At 44.2% G+C, this 20902-nt stretch overlaps 1 protein-coding gene, 1 non-coding gene and 1 pseudogene across 6 annotated transcripts in view; 1 reads left to right on the plus strand and 2 right to left on the minus strand.

Annotated features, from left to right (window-relative positions):
- The window catches only part of CUL1 (cullin 1), a 149855-nt gene that overhangs the window by 115707 nt on the left and 13246 nt on the right, over positions 1-20902 (minus strand). Inside the window, exon 2 of one of the 5 annotated variants that reach the window (XM_078377406.1) lies at positions 12292-12514. The exons of the other annotated variants lie outside the window; for them this stretch is intronic. The gene's annotated coding sequence lies outside the window, so the exon portion shown is untranslated. The remainder of the gene's footprint in view (positions 1-12291; positions 12515-20902) is intronic. 5 annotated transcript variants of the gene reach the window in all.
- Positions 6215-6378, plus strand: LOC140701478 (U1 spliceosomal RNA). Its single transcript, XR_012080409.1, has one exon. It is a non-coding gene; the product is annotated as a U1 spliceosomal RNA (small nuclear RNA).
- Positions 13167-13319, minus strand: LOC140701524 (U1 spliceosomal RNA; annotated as a pseudogene).

The following is a 20902-nucleotide window of genomic DNA, read 5'->3' on the forward strand; positions in this document are numbered from 1 at the left end:
ACCCTGCAAGCTCAAAAGGTCAGAAAGAAAGCTTGGGATGACCAGAAAACCAGGGAGAGGCACTTTAACCCAGGGGAGGAAGTGCTTTGGCCTAGGCCCTGTAAAGAGAACAAACTGCAGCTGGGTAGCCCAGAAATGAAATGCTTGGGTCACATAGTAGGGGGAGGAGTGATAAAACCCCTAGAGGCCAAGATAGAAGCAGTTCGTGATTGGCCCAGACCCAACACCAGGAAAAAAGTCAAATCGTTTCTTGGGTTGGTGGGCTACTACAGAAAGTTCATCCCGAGGTTTAGCGAGATTGCGGCTCCGCTGACCGATCTGACGAGGAAGAAGGCTGATGACCGCATCCCGTGGACCAGCGACTGTGAGGAGGCGTTCCAGAGGTTGAAGCAGGCGCTCATCAATTATCCAGTGCTGCGTGCTCCAGACTTCGACCGGGAGTTCATCATCTACACCGATGCGTCTAACAGCGGGGTAGGAGCAGTTCTTTGCCAGGAGGATGAGAATGGTGACCAGCATCCAGTGTCCTACCTGAGTAGGAAACTCCAGAAAGGTGAGAGACATTTGGCAACCGTGGAGAAGGAGTGTCTGGCCATAGTCTACGCGATCCAGAAGGCCAAGCCTTACATCTGGGGAAGACATTTTACTCTGTGCACTGACCATTCACCACTGCAATGGTTAAAGACAATGAAAACCCACAATAGCAAACTTATGAGGTGGGCTTTAAACCTGCAGGACTATGACTTTGAAGTGAAGGTGGTCAGAGGGTCAGTGAACTGTGTTGCTGACGCCTTGTCAAGAAGACCTGAAGAATGAAGACGGCGAAAGAAACATGGACTATGTATATATGTTGGTGACCAAAGGTTAAATGTACCTGGTTTTTTTTGAATTTGGTTTGTATGAATAAAGGTAACTTGATGTAATGTATATGGTAAATGTTTAAATGCCTAATTGATATGGTTAACTTAGAATGTAAGTATAAGTAAGCATGGTATTGTGTGTTATTATATAACTGTTTTGTGTGTTTTATCCAGGTTGTTTTTTTGGGAAAAAGCACGTTAGCTTTCCCCCTACAAAACAACTTATAAAGAGGGGAGGTGTTACATACAGCACTGATGTTACCTGTCTGTCATGGGTTTGGAGGGAAAGTTCCATCCTATGGGGAGTGGAAGGCGGGACATCAGGAGGAGGGGCTGTACTGTATATATGTGTGGAGCGTGTGTGGAGAGTTAGAAGAAGAAGCAGCAGCTGGGAAGAAGAAGCTGGTGTGGGAGTCTGTGTGTCAGACAGGGTACTACTGTGTGTCAGTCAGTACCAACCTGATAGGTTCAGGTGTCTGTATGGTTAGCCAGAACTGATAGGTTCAGGGTCTGTGCTTCAAGTTAAGTGTTCTGTGTGAACCAAACTGTGTGTATGTATGAGTGAAACTAAGCCACGTTACTATATCTTATTCACCTGATCATTTTATTTTCCCTGTGTGTTGTTTTAAATAAACCTTATTCTTTTATTTGTTGAAAATCCATCCCTGGTCTGTGTGACTTCTTATAGGGAATGGTTGGTGGCAGCTTAGTTAACGTGTGGCAGATCCCAGTAGGTCTGGGTTTGTCACAGTGATTATCGTCGTCAAGCAAGGCACCACTGTATATAATTGTATAAGCCAGGGATGGAGAGCCTATGGCATGCAGAGCCCTTTCTATGGGCACGTGAGCCGTAAGTAACCATCAAGAAATACCTGTCCTCCGATCCTGGATTTCAGGAAAAACTCTTGGGAAGGGAGGGAGAACCAAGACAGCAACAGCCACTGCCACCATAAACACACACACACACACACACACACACACACACACACACACACACACAGAGAGAGAGAGAGAGAGAGAGATGCCAGGCATGGAAACATCTGGCTCCTGCCACCTGTGCCTTTAAGTACAGCAGCCAGAAGCGGAATGAGGAGTGTTCCAGGCAGACACTGGAAGTTGTGCAGCCGGAGGAGTGGGACTCTTCGGGACAGTCATGGCTCGTGTTGTGTTGCAGTTTCGGCACTTGGGCTCAAAAAGGTTCACCATCATAAACTAATATTATTTTGGCCAATGAATGGATGCAAAATTCTATCTGGACTTAACATTAAAAAACTGTTACTGATTCTACTGGCAGTGGCATAAAATGATGAATATATCAATGAACTCAATGAAAGAGTGGTCATCTTTATCAGAAGTAAATGCGTGGATAACCACAACACCCTAAAAATAGGTTACTGGGTATGCTAAAATTACCGTATTTTTTGCTCCATAAGACGCACCGGACCTTAAGACGCACATATTTTTTAGAGGAAAACAGGGAAAATATATTCTGAACCAAATAGTGTAATAAAATATTTAATAAACTATAACAGAATAACATTTGAACCACGTAAAGTGAACAGCAGTCAACAGTGGCATTAAGAACCATTACCACTGTCATTAACAAATGGAGAGACTTAAAGCTTTGTGTACTCTAGTTTAAGTACCATAAATTTGTGTACCATAAATTTAATTCAAGTACATATAGACCATTATCAGCCAGTGATAAGACCTATACCATGCTACCTATTTTACATTTCCTTTCATCCACCTCCTCCCCATGCTTATAGAAATGTCTCAATGACAGATGAGATTGTTGTGCAACTCTGCCCATCTACAGCTCAAGCCTATATTAAGTTAGAAATGGTTTGTCTGATTTGGCACTGCATTGAGAGGTCCCTTTTAGTTGTGTGGAGGATAAATAGTGGAATTAAACTATTTAACAGCTGGTTTTCCTTTTTTACTTTAGGTTATGCAAAAGAAGAGCAACACAAAGCTTAACCCATTCACCAGCAGTAGCACATGCTCAGCATAAGACCAAATCTCCATTTTCTGACATAATTGAACATTTATAGCATGCAAGGCACAACAGCCATGAACAACGTTCTTGACGAGCCAAAAAAACTGAATACAAACTATAGTAGCTGAAATCAGGAAGCAAGTACTGTAATCCAGTTAGAAGCCACGAGGCACAGTTAGTTTCCTTGCTGCAACACCCTTTGGAAATACATTCTCTATTAGATGCCCAGAACTAGTTGAAAAGTTTGCAAGTCGAATCCAAATTTCTCATAATAATGCATTGAAAATTAATTAATGCATACTTAAGGAAAAAAAAGGTCAGAAACTTTTAAAAAATTAAAAGAAAGTCACTTACCAGGTACTGTAGACTGAGCCTTGCTCTTCACAGTGCCTTGGTAGACCCCAGAACAAAAAAGAGCCCCAAACAGCTAAAATTCATCCTGGGCTCTAAGAGACAATGGTGTTTGGTAGACACAAAGTTCATTTCACACCTACTAATGATTTATGAGACCTGTTAGGTATTTAGTTTTTTTTTCTTCCGGTAAACAGCAACGATGATCAATGGCTAAAGGAAAGAACACTAAAAACAACATGTAGTAATAAGAATGGCTAACTTTACCTTTGAAGTTTGTTCTCTAAAGGCTACTATGGTTAATTGGGAAAGAAAGTAACAGCAGATAACATAATGATTGTAATATTTCATAGTTGGTAATGGCTTAAGAACCCTTGGCTAATATTTGATCGGTTGAAATGGGTATTAAGCAAATGTATATATTTTATCTCAGCTGTTTCCCTCTGGATTCTTGTTCTGTGATATTTCTTCTTCAGAATACCAACTTTCAAATCCTGGCAGAGTGAACTGAATTGAAAGAAGTTTCTTTATATTGCCATTCCTGATGTCCATACATTCTTTTGTGTATAGATTTTTCCGTTTCTCCTACAGTGCAGAGGGTCACTGTTAGCATAGGATGACATAAATCCATTGGCAGAGGAACGAGTAAAAGTAGCATTACTGTTGTTTGTGTCATTGTTGGATCCTGTAATCCTGTTCCCAGAGTAAATATAGGGGCGAAGCTGGCAGCTGGTTTTATAGCAGATGTTAGTCCCCATCTCTGTATCAGTACTGTGTAGTTCATTGCACATCAATAATTGCTTGAGACTGGTGCGTGTGCATCTATAAGCAAATACAGACCTCCCACCAAGTGCGGCCCTACCTGGACGAGCGGAGTCTCATGACAGTTACACACACACTGGTAACATCTCGTATAGATTATTGCAATGCGCTCTACATGGGGCTGCCTTTGAAGACAGCCCGGCGACTGCAACTGGTCCAGAATCGAGCTGCGCGGCTGGTGAGTGGTGGAGCTGCTAGAGATCACATCAAGCCGATTCTGTTTAATTTACATTGGTTACCAGTTGCTGCCCGGGCCCAATTCAAAGTGCTTGTTTTGACATATAAAGCCCTAAACGGCTTGGGCCCTGGATACCTGAAGGACCGCCTCTTTCCATATGAACCTACCCGGCAGTTAAGATCTAACCAGGGGGCCCTTTTGAAAGAGCCATCCCTTAAGGAGATAAGAGGGAGGGCTTGTAGAGAAAGGGCCTTTTCGGCAGCTGCCCCCAGACTATGGAATGCCCTCCCGACTGAGATTCGTCTGGCGCCGACGCTGATGACATTTCGGCGCCAGGTCAAAACCTTCCTGTTCCAAATGGCTTTTAACTGAAATAATATCAGCTGTAGCTCTGATGGCAATTTTTAGAATATATATTTTAATTGCATTTTAATTATTTTGCCCTTTTATTTTGCCTTTTTATTGTATTTTAAATGCTGTAAGCCGCCCAGAGACCTTTGGGTAGTGTGGGTGGCATATAAATTAAATAAATAAATAAATAAATAAAGTGTTTGGGAGAGTGAACTTCTGGATCTATTTTGCACAGGATTGTTTCTATGTATATTCTTTTCTTGCCAAGTTAGTCATATTGAATATGTATTGTAGTCTGAGAAATGAATTACGTAGATCTTTGAATTTGGAATCTATATTTTGTGGGTCCGAGCACATGCAAATGTACCTGAGGGCTTTCCTGTAAACAACAGATTTAAAGGTATGTTCAGAATGGAAACTGGAGTCATGCCGTTTTGATCAGTGGGTTTTTGACGCATTGTATTGCTTAAGATTTCCATGTTATAGCTTCACAGTGGTGTCAAAACAGGCATCTACTGTGTATATTGATCTAAGCTAAGGTCAATGTTTGGATGGAAGTTATTGAAATCCCAGTAGAATTTCTCTAGGCCTTCCATTCCATGATTTCGGATGAAAGAAATGGCATCAATGTATATAGAGAAGTTGTTCTGGTGTACTATAGAGTTAATGAAGTGTTGTTCTAACTCAGTCATGAATATATATTAACATTCTGTGGAGCTATGTAATTACCCATGACAGTTCCATTGAGCTAGAAGTACCGTATTTTTTGCTCCATGTGTCGCAGTTCCCCCCCCCAAAAAAGTGGGGGGGAAGTGTGTGCGTCTTATGGAGCGAATACTGTAAAAAAAGGGTTCAAAACCTCTTCAGCCAAACCACTCAGAAGCCTCCTTCTGCTGTGCTGGGAGGCCTCTGAGCTGGCACCAGAGGCTGCTCACCGTGGCAGCCGCATTGGACCTCACCACTCCGCCATATGTGCTGCTGGCTTTCCAGGATCTACCTCCACGAGCCCACCTGGAAAGCCAGCAGGGCCAACAGGCCTATGGCAGCAAATTTAAATGGCAGAGGGCACTGAAAACAGCCAAGGACCAAAGGGGAAAGAGATCAAAATGATTCTAGAAAGACCAGGGGAAAATGCAAAGACAGGCCCCCCACTACCATAAATTATGCAGTTTCCCACATTTGGGGAAATCACAGGGATCAGCACACCCGATACAGCAACTCTCTACAGATGACAGGTTTATTATCCTTTATATATACAGTATTTGGAAAAACCACAGCTGTTTGGGACTTTAGTTTAAATACAGCTGCCATCTATAGAGAGTTGCTGTAGCCTCCAGCTAACTTCTCCGCAGGTGAACAGAAAGAGACTCCTTCCTGCTTTGCTTCTCCAATAAAGAAGCCATCCAGGTGACGTAAGCAGGCAGATGCAGTCAGGTATTCTAATGCCAGCGCACTGGAGGATTGTGGGAGGAACAGCCGGCCTCTGATGGGGGTCCCACAGGGTACCCCAAAACACTGAGGAGCTCTCTTGGCCTCTGGCAGGACCGGGGCTGTGTAGCCTGTTCTGAGCGGGAAGTGCAGCCAGGGGGATCACCATGCCTTGGGGACGAAGGGCACAGAAGGGGGCAGGAGATGCAGGGGCCACTCCAACTCATCCTTACCTGGCAGGGGAGATACCATGATCATGAAGGTGGTTTTTCCAGGGTGAGGCTCACCCATTGCACTTTGGGTATGCTGATCCCTATGATTTCCCCAAATGTGGGAAACTTGACTGCATAATTTGTGATAGTGGGGGACTGTGTTTGTGCTCTCCCATGGTCTTTCTAGAATCAGTTTGATCTCTTTTCCCCTCACCAGGACCCACTGCAAAGGCAGCGAGTCCTGGTGATGTCTTAGATTGCATTCCCTTCTTTTTCTCCCCAGCAGCAAAGGAAGAGGGCAAAAGGAGTCACTGTGATCAGGAGCCAGGGAACTGCTTTGAGTCCTTTTGCCCTCTTCCTTTGCTGCTGGGGAAGAGAAAGAGGGGGAACGCCATCCAAGACTGAGACCCACTGCATTTCCAAAGGCAGTGCAGGCGAGGGGATCGCTTTTCCCCTCGGTGCTTTTACAAAGGCGGTCTCGGTGACTTGGATCCAGCATTCCCCCTCTTTCTCTCCCCAGCAGCATGGGAAGAGAGCTATTTGGTTCAGAATTTTTTTGTTTTCCTCCCCTAAAAATTATGTACGTCTTATAGTCAGGTAGGTTTTATTGTCAAAGGTGAAGTAGTGTGTGTGAGCACAAAGTCACGGAGCATGGGGGCTATGTGTGCTTCATCCTTAGTTTGAATTGTGTTCCTGACAGCCTGCAGTCTATTTCTGTGTGAGATGTTAGTGTAGAGAGCTTCTATGTCCACTGTGGCTAAAATGAGGTTCTCAGGGAGATGGCTGAGTAGATTGAAGTTTTCTCAGAAAGTCCGTGATATCTCTTACATAGCTAGGTGAATTGGTGGCATATGGTTTGTGCACAGAGTCCACATATCCAGGTGCTCCAAAAGTGATTGTACTCGAGCATGATACAATAGGTCTACAGGGGATTCCCTGGTTTGTGTAATTCTTTTGGCAGGTAGAAGGTGACTGGTTGAGGTTACTGCAGTGCATTAGTCAGATTTTGTTCACCTATATTTTCAGGAAAGATTTTCATAAAGTTTTGTAATTTCTTTTGATATCTGGCAGTTGGGTAAGTAATTAGGAGCTGGTAAAATTTAGAGTTGGATCATTCTCTCAGCCTCCCGTGTGTAGCCCAATTTATCCATTACAACCACAGTGCCACCCTTAACTGCCTCTTAGATGACTATGTTGGGATTGTTTTTGAGGCTGTGCATAAGCATTACACTCTGTTCAGCTGAGACAGTAAATCATGTCCCTTACTGGTGATCTCAGCATGGCTCCAGTGGTGAAAGTGATCAATACTGAAGTCCAATTCTTTGTTCCAACCCTCTGGAAAAATCCACATAGAATTCTTATTTCTGTGGTGCTGGGAGGAAAGTCACTGTAGGTCCGAATATAATTTCTCTGCATATTGTTGGGACAATACTTCCCATGTTTTGGACAGCGAGGCACAACTCATGTGCTGTCATTCTGATTGTTGTTGAAATTGTGGAAATATTATTTCAATCACAGTCTGCTCCAGAGGAGGTCTTTTTTGCTTCTGTGTTGTGTTTCTTGTTGATATGCTTCAGTGAATACGTACAGGTCTTCCAAAGTTGTTCCAACCAAGATCTACAGCATTGGAACACCTTCTAGAAAATCCACACTACAGTTTATAAAATTCTCTACTGATGCCATTTAATGTACAAGTCAGATTAGCCATGTTACTGGATTTTTTATAATGAAGAGATCAAAACTAAATATGCTTTTTAATAGTGTGACAAAGTTGTGCTGTAATTTGCACTCCATGGAGTTTCCATTTACAAAAGCGAGAGAGAAGAAGCTATTTTTGCAGTTATTCTTACAGTCCCCTGCACCACCCCTGACAATGTTCTACAGTCCTTTAATCCTCTAGAATTGATTTTTTAGCAACTATATGAGGGCAAATTGAAATGAAAGAACATACTCTCCCGTTAAACAAATGAAAGTCCTCTTAAGAACCTCTGCAATCTCTTCTACAAATGCAAGAGAGAAATGCAAGCAATATATAACTAAAATTTCTCCTCTTGGCAATTAACCAACTTTTTAATTAGAGGTGTAAAATACTTCATCTCTGATACAGTCCAAAAAGAACAAGGAAAAGGCTATGTGGTCCCCAAGTTTACATAACTGTAAAAGTAGGTGATACCTTTTATTGAACCACTAAAAATCAAATATTTGAAGGAATATTTGAAACAATACAGTGGTGCCCCGCTATACGCTTACCCCGCATGACGTCAAAATCGCTTAACAATGACATTTTTGCGATCGCTATTGCGAACGCAAAATGATGGTTCCAATGGGGGAAATCTGCATTAGGTTGCTTAGGAGCCTGCTTCGCGAACCGTTTGTTCGCAAAATGATGTTTTTTCGGCTCCGCAAAATGGCTTCCCTCCGCAAAATGGCTTCCCTCCCTTCTCAAAATGGCTGCTTTCCGGAGGGATGCTTCGCATTACAGAGATTTTAAACAGCTGATCGGCAGTTCTCTATGAGCGATCTTCGCTGGACGATGAGGTATTTCCCCACTGGAACGCATTGACCGGTTTTCAATGCATTCCAATGGGTTTTTTTTTCGCTTGATGACGATATCGCTTAACAGCGATTTTCCTGCAACTGATTATCGTCGTCAAGTGGGGCACCACTGTATTTAAAGGCCAATCTGAAATTTAAAAATCAAAACTGATACTATGTGGCAGAGCAAATCACCATTCTGAAAATTATTTCTAAAAATGAAGGTAGCTCAAAGAAAAAAATTAACTCTGAAACTGGAGTTTGGGTAGGATAAATAAAAATCCGTTTTTATTTAAATAGTCAAATATTCTATGTGCTTTTTTTAAAATCATGATCAGCACGAAATCTAGCACAAACAGTGTAGCTCTTGCTCTGTGCCAAATTTGGGGAAGTTGGGTCAAATGGTTATTGAATTAGCTTTTTAAAAATTAGTTTAATTAATTAATTTGCCACCTTTCTCCCATAGGGCAACCAAGGTGGCTCACATCAGATAAAACAGATCTAAAAACACTAAATGATTATATATATATATATATATATATATATATATATATATATATATATATATATATATGTATATATATATATATGTATATATATATATATATATATATATATATATATATATATATATATATATATATATATATATATATATATATATATATATATATATATATATATATATATATATATATATATATATTTAAGATAAAAAATAAAAAACAAAATTGTGGAAGGAGAAGAAACCCAAAAGTCTTGGAAGTATTCCTTAAAAATAATAATTCATAAGCCCAATAAGGACCTTACAGACCCAGATAGCTATAGGCTTATTTCCTTAAATAATCAAGATGCTAAGTTATTTACTGCATTATTAGCAAAGAGAATTAATAATTTTATTGATACTAAAGAGAATCAGTATGGCTTCACATCAGGGAGACAAATGGCAGACTTGATTAGAGAAGTAGTGAATTTAATACGTTATTGAGAAACAAAAACTGAAAGCAGGAGTTATATATATACAGTATAGGCATCCTTCAGTCTCAAGAGACTATGGTAACATGCTCTGAATTGAGGAGTGTCCTCTCCAGAGCATGAAGCCTGGGTAAAGTAATATGGAGGACAAGCTGTTACCAAAGCAGCAGATCCCCCCTCTCCACATTGCTGAAATGGTCCAATGGAAAGGCAAGAGCCAATACAACTGGTTCCAGCAACGTCGCAGGAGTTGGCAGAATGACATGAGCTGCCTTCGGGACTCCAGCTCCGGATTTTGCCTCGAAGTTTAACTCCTGAAGCCTTTTCCATGAGTGGATATAGCCACAAGGCAGTGGAGATTTGAAATCGGAGTTTCCCTTCTCCTAGATGGGCTGCCTTCCATGGCTGACGAGCCCCACCTACCCGGCCTGCTCTTTAATAGTGCGAAAGTATGATCAGATCCTTTAAACTTTCCTGCCTCCCAGGCTTATGCAAATCTAATTGGCTTGCTCTTTTAAAGCAGAAAGTCCCACCCCCTAGGCCCTACCCCCAGGCCATGTGGTGAGGAGACACAAAGAAAGCCCAGAAAAAAACCTCAGCAAACATATCTGGCCTTCACCCTCAGCCCAGCTTCCTAGGAAAAAGGGGTCCAGGGTCCTGGGACACGCTCTTTTAAAGCATAAAGTCCCACCCCCTAGGCCCCACCCCCAGGCCATGTGGTGAGGAGACACAAAGAAAGCCCAGAAAAAAACCTCAGCGAACATACCTGGCCTTCACCCTCAGCCCAGCTTCCTAGGAAAAAAAAACCACTACTTGTATGTACTTATAGCTTACCAGGATGCTTTTAAAAATATAAATGCCCTTCTCAGAAAAAGGAGGCCTTTTACTTCAGGATGTAAAATACACAGACTGATAATCACTGGTTTAAACAAGCCAGATAATATGAGCCAACTATAAACCCTGTGTTCCAATTGTGGTTTATGGTTAGCTTACAAACTATGGTTATTAGCAGAACTAGGTTTGCTCATAGTTACTGCACTGAATATATTTAAAACATTTGTGTGGAATTGCCAGTATTAAAAATGTTAATAGATATTTGGATACTGTTTTAAAAATGATAGGATGTTTGTGTTTCTTTGTTGAACGTGTTGCACTCATGCAAACCTCTGCTTCATGATTTCATTAGGTCCAAAATAACTCTTCAAAATATTTTTGAAATATAAAATAGTTTACTGATTAGTGATTTGACTAGTGATTTAAATTTATTTGCTTTGAATCAAATTCACCCTTATGTACAGGATATCCTCTTGTGCTCACTACCATTGATGAGACACCAAGCAGGGTAAAATCCCAAACCTGACTCTTTTTAAAAATCTGTTAACCACTTCTTGTCCAAAGACAAAACTATTGTCGGCTGTTTTTCAGTAAGTTCTCTAGGTATCTGTCACTTGGAAAATATGGATGATCATCAACCTCTGCTGTCGGAGGGGGCAGGGAATGACTTATGTGATCAGTCTGCTCATGAGTTAACTGGCCCCTGAACTGATTACAGATGTATATGGAGGTAGCTTTAAGTTCACATTTCAGATTTTATATTTTGCAGATTCAGAGACTGTCTCCCCACTTTCTTCGCTGAAGCATTGTACCAGCTGAACTTGATCTTTGTTGCTACTCTTGGTTTTGAATCTGGATGCCACTAATGTTTCAAACACTAGATGACAGTTCATACATTCTAATATTAAGAGAATAAGAACCTGAGAGAATAATAGATAATATTTGCTGCTGCCTTCATCTTGATATAGAGCAGCAATTGAGCAAACACAGAAAGGTGGGGACGCTGAATTTTTCACGTTTTTTTTTCATCCAAAAGACACAGCCAATCAGAAGCCATAATTTAAGACATTTCCCTTGATTTCCAAAAGTTCAAATAAATCCCTGTATCATTTTGCAAAGAAGGACCCACACTGCACACCCCTGAGAGTGATTTAAAATGAAATGTTCTGCAACAAGCATTCATACCATTCCTTTAGCCTCCTCTCAGTATCTGGATGTATTGTGCTCTACCCTGAAGAAACATAGCTGAGACTTCTTCAATACAAATAGCCAGGAGCGCTGTGTACTGGCTTGCACAGGACAGAAGTATTTCATATTCATATAAATTCCTTGGGGAGTAACAATCCAATGCTTCCCAGCTTCACAGATATATAGTTGAGTTCACACAGTTAATCTAAGAGACATATTTCTTCTAGGTATTTCCCTTACTTTGTGGCTCCAAGCAAGAAATACCTAGAGAATCTGTTGAAAAACAAGCCTAACAATTGCACTATTTTTAGGTGAGAACAGGAGTCAGGTTCTGGGATTTCCCCGATTCGTATCTCTTTGTGAATGGTAGGGAGCACAAGGTATCCTGACTGGTGCACTGGGTGTCATCAACATTCAGACTCCCCTTTGCACAATTCTAGTTTTAGCTCAGTCTTTTCCCAAAGGACAGACTATGAGCCTCCAAATAAATGTGAAGTGCGGGGGGAGGGGCACAACTGCAGCTGGAGATTGACAAATAGTCAAAGAATACTTTATTACCTTGACCGAGTTCAAATCTTCAGGGTTGGATGAACTGCACCCAAGAGTATTGAAGGAATTGGCTGAAGAACTCTCAGAAGCACTGTCCATTATTTTCTTGAACTCATGGGAAATGAGTGAAGTGCCAGATGACTGGAGAAGGACTAATATTGTCCCAATCTACAAAAAGGAGGAACCTGGGAACTACAGACCAGTTAGCCTAGCATCAATTCCAGGGAAAATTCTGGAACAAATTACAAAACGGTTATTATGCAAACACCTGGAAAACAATGCAGTAATAACTAGAAACCAGCACAGATTTATCAAGAACAAATCCTGCCATCTAATTTTGTAAAATCCGGTAACCTTTTATTTATTGCATTGGATATATTTAAAGCATTTGTGTGCAACTGCCAGTATTAAAAATGACGATAAAGATATTACGATTTGCATACTGTTTTAAAAGTGATGGAGCCAGCATAGCAACATTAGTTTACTTGAAAAGTTAAAGGGTGTTTATGTTTCTTTGTTGAACGTCTTGCACTCACTCAAACCCCTGCTTCACCATTTCATTAAGTCCAAAATACCGTATTTTTCGCTCCATAAGATGCACTTTTTCTCTCCAAAAAGGTGGGAGGGAAAGTACATGCGTCTTATGGAGTGAATGCAATAACCCAGGGTTCAGCCACCACCACCCAAAAGCCTCCCACTGCCATGCTGGGAGGCCTCTGAACTGGCAGCAGAGACTGCTTTCTGTTTGGACCTCACCATTCTGCACTGCTAGCTTTCTAGGATCTGCCTCCTGCAGCCCACCTGGAAAACCAGCAAGGCAAACAGGCCTATGGCAGCAAGCAGTGAAAATAGCAAAGGACCAAAGAGTGGTTCTAGAAAGACCAAGGGAAACCACAAACACAATCTCCCACTTAGGCAGTTGATTTTCCCACATTTGGGGAAATCACAGGGGTCAGCTCATCCAAAGTGCAATAGATGAGCCTTATCCTGGGAAAACCACTTTTACAACAATGGTATCTCCCCTGCCAGGTCTGAGTTTGAATAGCCCCTAAGCCTCCTGGCCCTTTGTGTGCACTATCCCCCAAAGGCATGTACCTCCTGATCAGAACAGTGCTGCACAGCCCCAGTCCTGAAAGAGGCCAGGAGAGCTCTTCAGTGTTTTGGGGTGTCCCACAGGACCCCCATCAGGGGCTAGATGTTCCTCCCACAATCCTCCAGTGCACAGATATTAGCATATCTGCCTGCTTGCATCACCCTGTAGGCTTCTCTATTGGAGAAGCAAAGCAGGAAGGAGGAGTCTCTTTCCTTTCACCTTCTGCAGAGAAGTTAGACCATGTGACTAGCCAGACATTTTGAGAAGCAGAGAGAGAGAGGGAGAGGGAGAGAGGACAGAAACAAAAGCTTCTAAAATTGGCAGTAAGTTAAAACAGGCCTGAGAATGGTGAGGGGAAGATAAAGTTACTACTGAGAGCCTGCTAGAATAGCTCTCTGTAGTTCAGAGCTTTGCAGGAAGCTGCATCACTTCATCATAAATTAGGCCTAAATAGAAGTAATTTTGCAGATATTTAAAACGTTAAGGGACCGGGGGGGGGGGGAGGCTAATGTGTATTGTTAGCCAAATTTCATTCTGAAGCACAGAATGATTAAAAAGGCACTGAGCACATGCAGAATAAAGTTCAAAAGGGAAACCAAAAAGGGACCTAACACTCCTTTCCTTAATATATTACCACTAGGGCTACAGGTTTTATTTGGTGTATTAGCTTGCCACATTAGCTGAGTCCAGTTTTTATGGACTCATCAGGAGCAAGGCAATTTGAATTGCAGAGGGCAGATCTGAATCACAGATCTGAATATGTTCAAGTAAAGCTTTGAAATCTTGAAAATTGGTTTAAGAACCCAACATTTCATAAATATCATTTCACATGTACACACACACAACTGGAAATAGAAATTTTAGTAGTATTTTTGTGTTAAAAGCTGCATGGTGTCACTCCCCCTGTTTTTATTGGTTTTTCTTAATCATTGTTGCTGGTAGATTTTATTTTTTCATTGTGATTCCCAGCTACTATATTTTATCTTATTGTAGTCTCTAAAATTGGACAACCATCTGTCAGATCTGCTCTGATTTGGATTCCTGCATTGAACCAGGGGTTGGAATTGATGGCCTTATAGGCCCCTTCCAACTCCATTATTCTATGATTCTGTGCTGCTTTGAGATTATATTTGTAAAAGGAAGCAGGCAGTAGATGTGATGAATAAGGGGCACATTTTTCTTGCAGAGTATGGGAACTCATTCTACCAGTGCAAAGCAGAAAAGGCTAGCATATAGCATTCCTTTTAAACTAGAGGTAGTAAAATATGCTAAGGAGTATGGAAACAGTGAACAGTGCAGAGACATTTTGGGCCTCCTCATCTGAAAAAAATGATTAGAGAGTGGAGGAAACAGGAGGATCAGCTGCAAAAAGCTGATAAAAGTAAGCACACTTTCTGTGGACATGCTGCATGCTGCAAAGAAAAGAACTGAATGATGGAGAGAGAAAAAACTTTATTGCTGTAAGGAAGGAAGGGAGGAAGGGAGGGAGTGGAAGTGAGGCATGCTTTGCTGTTTGCTTACACCTGTGCTGGTGGTGATTTCTTCATCATAGCTCTTATTGACTACCCAGCAACAATCTGTTTATTCATCTCTTTCAGTGCAATAACAATTCATTATAAGTGTTAAAACTTGAGATGGTACTGTAATTCCCACTCATTGTGTGTCATCCTGCTGTAGAAGTCTGCTTCATGATTCTCCACTTCTGGTACATGTATGACTTGTGAAATGACATGCTTGAGAATACACCAGTCCCAAAACTGTACTGTTAGTAGCAAGAAAGACATGGATTTTGTTCCTCCTTGGTGGTTGATATAAAGCATTGTAGTGTTGTTGTCTGTGGCTATTGGAATAACTTTGCCAACTACAAATTGTTCAAAAGCTCTCACTGTGTTGTACACTGCAAGAAGTTTGAGGTAATTGATGTGACAACATCTATCTATTGCTACTGCCTTATGAATTTGCCAGAATATTTTTTTCCGGTTTTCCTCTCCTAAAAATGAGGTGCGTCTTATTTGGAGGTGCGTCTTATGGAGCGAAAAATACGGTAACTCTTCAAAATACTTTGGCACCAAGAGATTGCAGCCACATCCCAGCAATTTTTGGTTCTGCCTCGCCACCAAGCAACCATAAGTATAGATTATGTACTCATCTTCTGGGATCCTCTAGACTAAGTACATGGGGCAAGTTTCTATTGGAACCAAAGAGCTGTAAAATTAATCTGAAAAGTGGTTATTCTAAAAATGATAGAGGGAATGCTGTAGACATAGTATACCTTGACTTTAGTAAAGCTTTTGACAAAGTGCCCCAAGATACAGTATTCTGATTAGCAAGTTGACTAGATGCAGGCTGGGTAGAACAACTGTGAGATGGCTGCAGAATCGTATACAGAGGGGGATTATTAATGGCTTCTTCTCAAACCAGGAGGAGGTAAGAAGTGGGGTACCCCAGAGTTCAGTCCTGGGCCCAGTGCTCTTCAACATGGTTATTAATGGCGTGGATGAAGGGATACAGGAAATGCTAATCAAATTTGTGGATGACACAAAATTCAATGTAATAGCTAACGTCCTGGAAGTCAGAAATCAAATTAAAAATGATCTAGATAAACGTGACCACTGGGCTTAAAACAACAGAATGAAATTTAACAGGGATAAGTGCATAGTACTGCACCTTGGAAAATGAAACCAAACACACAGTTACAAGATGGGGGACACCTGCAGTACAAAGAGTGAAAAGGATCTTGGAAGTATATACAGTGGTGCCTCGCAAGACGAATATAACTCGTTCCGCGAGAAGCGCTGTCTTGCAAAAAAAAATCGTCATGTGAAAAGTGGTTTCCCATTGGAATGCATTGCAATGCATTCCTATGGGAACCTTGCAAGACGAATGAAATTTTTTTATCTTGCGAGAGATTGGTCTCGTGGGAAAAAACCGTCTTGCGATGTACAGCCATAGAAGAAGCTGTCTTGTGAGGCACCATAGCGATCGCAAAAACCAATCGTTTTGAGGGGTTTTTCGTCCCGCGAGGCGTTCGTCTTGCAAGGCACCACTGTAATTTGAATATATGAAAAGGATATAATTTGTTCCAATGAAACAGACCCATCAAAAGAGGAGGAGTGGCACAGTATGTAAAGAATTACTACAGTGGTGCCCCGCATAGCGACGATAATCCGTGCAGCCAAAATCGTCGCTATACGGATTTGTTGCTATGCGAAATAAAAAAGGCCATAGGAATGTATTAAAACCCATTTAATGCGTTCCTATAGGCAAAACACTGACCTTTATGCGAAAATCCTCCATACGGCCACCATTTTCGCTGCCCGGTAAGCGAGGAATCTGGGCGAAAACACAGCGGGCAGCCATTATGCCTTCTTCGCCACTCCAGCCCCTCACCCTCCCCGCCTCACAGCTGATCGGCGCTGGTCTTAGAAGCTTCCCCAGGCTTGCCCAGCAGGTAAACAGGAAATGCACTGGGGAAGCCTCTGAAACCTGTGTTTTGCCAGGGTGGGTGTGGGTGTGGCAGGGGCAGGCCCGCCACCCCCCCAGCGGCCCGTCACCCCCCCCCCCCGCGGCAAAGCAGGGCTTTCAGAGGTGCATTTTCACTGCTGAAAAAGCCCGAGGAGGCTTCTGAAAGTGGCGCTTTGGCGGGGTGGGGGTGGGTGGGGGAGTGGCAGGGGCAGGCCCGCCACCCCCCGCCACCCAGAGCCCCCCCTCGCACCGCTTTCAGAAGCCTCCTCGGGCTTTTTCAGCAGTGAAAATGCACTTCTGAAAGCCCCGCTTTGCCATGGGGGGCATGAGGGGGGCGCTGTGAGATGGCGGGGTGGGTGGGCCTGCCCCTGCCACACCCCCACCCATCCCCACCCTGGCAAAGCGCAGGTTTCAGGGCCTTCCCCAGTGCATTTCCACTGCCTGTTTACCTGCTGGGCAAGCCTGGGGAAGCTTCTAAGACCAGCGTCGATCAGCTGTGAGGCAGGGACGGGGAGGGGCTGGAGCGGAGCAGATGGCTCCCGGCTGTTTTCTGGGACGGATTCCATGCAAGAAGATTGCGTGCCCCGCCGATCAGCTGTGCAAAAATGGGGCATTTGCAATGATCGCAAATGCCCCATTTTCGCACAGCTGATCGGTGGGCCTTTGTGAAGATCACGCGGCCCCGCCGATCAGTTGTGCAAAAATGGGGCGTTTGCGAATGATGGGGGAGAAGCCACCATCGCAAAGCAATTTTTCCCCATAGGGAACATCGCAATACAATCACAAAAGCGATCGCAAAATCTTCATCGCTATGCGGATTCGTCGTTAAAAGGGGCGCCCGTTAAGCGAGGCACCATTGTACTGTGCTGGATGGCATGCTGTAAAATGGGCAGCCTGGCAGGGGGGAGGCTTTAAAATGCAGTTAAGACTCAAGTGTGAAGTTAAAGACTCCATTCTTTTTTTCTTTAAATCATGGAATGTGTTGCTTTGTTGATGCAGGGTTTGTGCACTGTGGTGAGCTGAACAATAGTCATGGCTCCATGCTTGTTTTTGTTTCTCCTTGGGCAGTCGTTCTCCCGCTCTCGTCCCAAGGCGCTGGTGGCTGAGCTCAGAGAGGGCTCTGAATCCTGGGCTGTGGGCATGTGAGCCGGAGCGAACGGACCAGACGCAGGCGAACGGGGCCGGAGTCGGAGCTCGGGATGCGAGGGTCACTGGCAGACCGCTCGGCGGAGCTCGGAGGTTCCCTGCCTGTTCCATGCCTGATCTCGGGAGGCATCCCAGCGGAGACTTTTGGCGGAGACCCGGCGGCGGAGAGTCCGGTGGCTGGCATTTGGAGAGTGGTTAGATCCCTGGCGGAGTGGGTGGATGGTGCGCCGAGACCCGAGGCAGCCACGAGGTGCAGGGTCTTCGTGGGAGCCAGAGGGAACCTGTGGGGTTGTCGGAGCGCCAGAGCGTTCAAACGCCGGCGCCATGCTAGAAGATCTCCCCCCAGGTTCCCCTCTTTCCATTTGCCAAGGATGTTCCCCTAATTGCTCTTCAAGGGTGGGAAATGGCAGGGTCTGAGCCTTCTCCAGCTTGGTACTTGGTGCCTCTGACCCTGTTTATTTATAACATCATGGACCCTGGGCCCATCGCTGAAAACTGTGACTCCTGGCCCTTTAAAGAACACTGCAAACCAGCGCCGCCATTAACATCACCAAATCCAGTTACATCAGAAAGAACAAGGCCACATGGGGGAGAAGGACTGCTCTGGGTGCCGTGTGAGGGATAATTAGTATGGTAGATTTTTTTTTACTTTTACCTTGATATTACTATTAATTGTATTTAATTTATGTTTGCTTACTTTATCTATATTATTTATATGCATTGTTATATTGTAAATGGTCAATTTTCTTTTTCCTTGTTACTTGATTTATTTGTATTAAGTTAATTTTTGCTTTTTATTTTTTCCCTTTTCTCCCTCTCTTCCTGCCTTTCTCCTCTCCCTCCCTTCCCCTCTCTGATATGGAATGGAAGGCCTGCCCTCCCAGCGAGGGGCCCCAAAATATTTCTGTGATCATGGGTAGAGGAAGATATGGCATTGGCACGGTCCCTACTCGTGTAAGAAGAACAATGAACAGATGCTTGAAGGCTGTCCATTGTTCTGAGACTGTGACCATCCCTCAGTATTGAGGCAGCCAGACCAGCCAGCCTTCCACTCTACACCTGGTGTTGTTGAATGCCAGGTCTGCATCCAATAAGGCCCAGGTAATCCACGACCTAATCCTGGAGGAGGATGCAGACCTGGCATGCATAACCGAAACATGGATAGGCGGAGAGGGGGGTCCACCCCTAGCACTCATCTCTCCGCCCGGTTATGCTGTCCAACACCAGGGTAGACTGGAAGGACGGTGGGGAGTTGCCATTGTTTATAAATCCATCTTGGAGGTTACGAGGCTCTCCACGTATCTCGATTGGGGCCAGGGACGGTATTGGGATCTTGCTGGGCTACCGTGCTCCCCGCGACCCAGCCATTTCCCTACCGGAGCTGGTGGACTTTGTCTCTGCGGCACTGCTGGGTTCCCCGAAGCTGTTGGTTTTGGGGGATTTCAACGTGCATGCGGGGGCAGAGATTTCTGGACCAACTCTTGAGTTCTTGGAGACCATGGCCTTCTTGAACATGTCCCAACATGTCATCGGCCCCACCCATGTGGGCGGCCACACACTTGACCTGGTCTTTTCCTCCAGTTGGAGCGAGAGTGGTCTGATGGTGACTGACCTTGAGTCGGTCCCTCTGTCATGGTTGGATCACCAGCTAATAAAATGTAACCTCAACATGGCCCTCCCCCCTCGCAGGGAGCAGGGACCTATTGTTCTGGTCCGCCCTCGAAGGCTACTGGATCCGATTGGATTCCAGGATGCCATGAGAGGTGTTACAGCTGACCTGGCTGGCACTCCTGTTGAGGCTCTGACCGACAGCTGGTTCGCCGCGGCAGCTAGGGCTGTACACATGATCGCACCTAAACGCCGTCTCCAACGCAGACCCCGCCTGGCGCCCTGGTTTAACCAGGACCTCAGGGCATTGAAAGGGATTAGGAGACAGCTAGAGCACAAATGGAGAAAGGACCCGACGGATTACAATTGGATAGCTGTTAAGGTCGCCACTAACCTTTACCTGGCTAAGGTAAAGGCTGCCAGTCGAGCATATTTCACTAACCGGATAAGCGAAGCGTCCAACCAGCAGGCGGAGCTATTCCGTATAGTGCGCAACCTATCCGGAATTGGTCCGGGTGATAGGCCTCCCCCTAGTTTTTCACCGGACCAATTTGCAGCATTTTAAAAATCTAAAGTGGAGGCCATCCGCCGGGACTTGTCTCCTGCTTTGAACACAGTGAGTCGAGCTGAGATGTCCAGCGCTCCGTCTTGCCCGGTAATTTTTGATTCCTTTCAGCCTGTCATGCCTGACACTGTGGCCAGGGCGCTTGATCGCTGTCGTGCCACTACCTCCTCCCTTGACCCTTGCCCGGCCTGGCTAATCAAAGCAGCCAGGCCTACAACAATGGAATGGGCCACTGTAATAATTAATGGGTCTTTCCTTGAGAGCAGATTCCCATCTGCCCTCAAGGAGACACTCATTAGGCCCATTAGGAAGAAACCAAGTTTGGCGGCGGACGAAATTCGCAACTACAGGCCCGTCGCCAATGTTTCTTTCCTAAGCAAGATGGTTGAGAAGGTGGTGGCCGACCAGCTTCAGGCGCACCTGGACGAAACAGATGCCCTGGATCCATTTCAGTCGGGCTTCAAGCTGCACCATGGTACAGGAGGCCGACAGGGGAAAAGTGTCCCTGCTGGTCCTCCTCGACATCTCAACGGCCTTTGATACCATTGACCACGGTATCCTCCTGGGGAGGCTCTCTGAGTTGGGAATCGGGGGCCTTGCACTGGCCTGGCTCCGTTCCTTCTTGGAGGACCGTCCCCAGAGAGTACAGCTTGGGGAGAGCGTCTCGGCCCCGTGGAGTCTCAATTGTGGGGTTCCACAGGGATCGATTATCTCCCCAATGCTGTTCAACATCTATATGAGGC

Source organism: Pogona vitticeps, chromosome 6 (genome assembly GCF_051106095.1).
Source record: "Pogona vitticeps strain Pit_001003342236 chromosome 6, PviZW2.1, whole genome shotgun sequence".
Lineage (NCBI taxonomy): Eukaryota > Metazoa > Chordata > Lepidosauria > Squamata > Agamidae > Pogona > Pogona vitticeps.